Raw genomic sequence first — 3,296 nt, forward strand, 5'->3', positions numbered from 1 at the left:
CCCAAAGACAAAAAAAAAAAAAAAAAAAAAAAGAGGAACTACTCCTAGCTTTAAAGATTTGAACACATGGGCTGGGGGTTTAGCTCAGTAGTTCCAACTGCCTGCCTCACAAGCACAAGGTCTGGAGTTCAATCCCTGGTAACCCAGCACCCCCCAAAAAAGGTTTGAACACACGAAGGCTTAAAATGAGTTGTGTGGGATATTAATTACCTATGTTTGATGTTTGGTTTTTAGAGTGAAATGTTTTGCCCCAAATGTGAGCATTTTTATTCGGTTCTTGTTATGTACTGAGTTAACATGCAAATTTCAATTACCAGTTGAATGGTTTTGTGTGATGTTTTCTTGTTACTGTGTGGCAGACACCCACGGCTTTGTCATTCATCCCATCTGGGCCTCCAGTGTGGTCTAATTATCCTGAAAAGCCAGGATGTGTTAGAACCAAGCTTGATTACTCTAATGGCGCACACTGTTTCACAAAGCTCCCAATTCCTGAATAATTATCATTATCATATTTATGTGTTTAGCCAAAATCTTAATTGGAGGATTCCAGAATGAAAGAATGCTACGCAAGGAAAAACTTTCCAGTCATTTTCTTTGAAAACAATTTTTTTTCCCTCCTTGCCTGGGAGGCACAGTGCCACTGAGCTATATCCCTGGCCCTGAAAACAAAACAAAACAAAACAAAAATCAAAATATGACTAACACATGCATGAGGTGAAACCATCAAATCCCACAGAAGGGCTTGTGCTGTGGGGTCATTGTGCCCAGCCCGCCACTGTCCTGCTCTACAGGCAAACACGGTTAACTATTTCAGCTGTTTTCTGCCAGCAGTTGTTATTTTCCTCTAAACAATAATGCTGACTTCACCAGTTCTTTTCAATTTTGGTATATGTGCAGCCGAAGCGAGCACAACCTCACCAGTTCTTGATGCGCCTCTTTTAGATATTGTCCATTAATTTCCAGCTCTGATAAATGGAGATTTCTCTCTCAGGCCAAGTACTTATAGATATTTGGAAATTCTTTTTTTTTGGTACCGGAGATTGAACTCAGGTCCTTGTGCTTGCAAGGCAGGCGGTGGAACCACTGAGCTAAATCCACGGCCCCTGGAAATTCTTTTCCATGCCTGAGATACATGCTCCTTGCAGGCCCTAGGACCGGGCTATGTGCATGGCAGGGTGGGCCTGTCCTGTCTGGGTGGTGCAGGGATGCCTGTCCTGACAGTTATGTAGCGTGAGGGTTCTCTTACCTCTCCTCAGTTATTGCTAACTTCTACTTGTGTGAGTGCTCTACAACAACAACAACAACAACAACAACAACAACAACAAATATATATATATATAAAACAATAATATATAACAAAATTTATACATATAACAAAATTTAGCAGTTGAGTAATTTTTTAGTTTATAGTTTATTGGCATTAAGTACCGTCATGTTAACACATAACCTTCTCCACTATCCATCTCCAGAACTTTTTCCATTTGACCAAGCAAAAACTCTACCCATTAAACATTAACTTCCTATTTTCCCCTCTCCTTAGACCCTGGCTGTCACAATTGAATTTTCTCTTTTTGCAGGGGAGAGAGGGGACTTCACAGTGAGCTACATCCCCAGCCATTTTTCCGTTTTTTCTTTGTTTTTCTCTTCCTGTCTATCTCTGTCTGTCTGTCTCTCCTTCCCTCCTTCTCTTTCTTTCTTGTATTGGGCTCAGGGCTTTCCCACTGAGTTATATCCCAGCCTTTTTTATTTATTATTTTGGAAGAAGATCTCACTAAATTACTCAATCTGGGTTGGAACTTGTAAATCTCATGTTTTAGTTTCCCAGATGCTGGGATTTCAGGTGTATATCATCACACCCAGCTTCTACTTTTTTTTTTTTTTTTTTTTTTTTTTTTTGAGACAGGGTCTCACTATGTAGTTGAGATTGACCTGGAACTCACTATGTAGCCCAGGTTGGTCTCAGATCCGCCTGCCTCAGCCTCCCAAGTGCTGGGATTACAGGTGTGCACCACCATGCCCGGCCCAGCTTCTACTTTCTATCTCTGAATTTAACCACTCAAGGAACTTCGTATAAATGGAATCATGCAGCATTTGTCCTCTTGTATCTACCCTGTACATTTTCAATAATTTTATTGAAATTTCTTAACTTTTGGTGATCCCCCCTTCCATTTTTGGTGTGTGTGACAGGATCTCACTTTGTAGTTCAGGCTGGCTTTGAACTCACTATGTACCCTAGGTTGGTCTCAAACTCATAGTGATCCTCCTGCCTCAGCCTCCCAAGTATGGGGATCACAGGCATGAGCCACTAGGTCTGCCCCTCATGCCCTTTTGCAGGACTAAAAAGCCTTGTCAAGATTTCTTGGTATCTGAGGGCTTTACTTGCACTGACAAAATGAGTCTGAGGGTATATTCCCAACAAGGAGAAAGAGAAGGAGAATTCCTCCTTTCTTTCTGTGTGAGTTGGCTGTCTCTCGCTATAGCAAACACCTGAGAGACAAACAACTTATAAAGAGAAAATGTTTATTTTGGTTCACAGTTTAACTGGCTTTGAGCCTGTGGCAGATAGCGCAGCAGAGTGGAAGTGCTTGGTGGCTCAAAATCAATCACTTTGTAGCCAGGAAGAAAAAAAATTGAGGTGGGGGGAGAAGAGAAGCACTCTAAGAGCATGGCCCCAGTGATCTAAAAGCCATCCACAAGGCCTTAACCTCCCAATGATACCTCCTTTTTGAACCCCTCTTTACCACGTGGACCTTTAGGGGATGCTTAAGGTCCAAACTGACACTTGGCTTTTTGTTGTAGGGCTTCGATGGGTTGGATAAAGCCTGCTTATATTGGTGAAAGGGATATTGTTTTTTTTGTTGTTTTTTTTGAGACAGGGTCTCACTATGTAGTTGAGAGTGACCTAGAACTCAGTATGTAGCCCAGGCTGGTCTCGAACTCACAACAATCCTCCTGCCTTAGCCTCCCAAGTGCTGGGATTACAGGTTTTGTTTTTATTTTTGAGACAGGGTCTCACTATGTAGTTCAGGCTGGCCTTGAACTCACTGGGCTCCTCCTGCCCCAGCCTCCCAAGTGTTGGAATCATGAGCTTGCACCACCACCTTCAGGGGAAGAGATATTCTTTACTCAGTCTACTGATTCAAATAATAATCTCTTTTTTCTTCTTTTTATTGAGTTTATTGGTACAAACTAGGTATAGAATACAATTACATTCATCATTGGGATTCTGTACCTTTACATAATAGGTCTTGATTCTCATTTTTTTCCCCTTGTCCCTGCCCTCCCTTCACCCTTCA

The sequence above is a fragment of the Fukomys damarensis genome, unplaced genomic scaffold (assembly GCF_012274545.1).
Source record: "Fukomys damarensis isolate Sample0158 unplaced genomic scaffold, DMR_v1.0_HiC HiC_scaffold_19, whole genome shotgun sequence".
Lineage (NCBI taxonomy): Eukaryota > Metazoa > Chordata > Mammalia > Rodentia > Bathyergidae > Fukomys > Fukomys damarensis.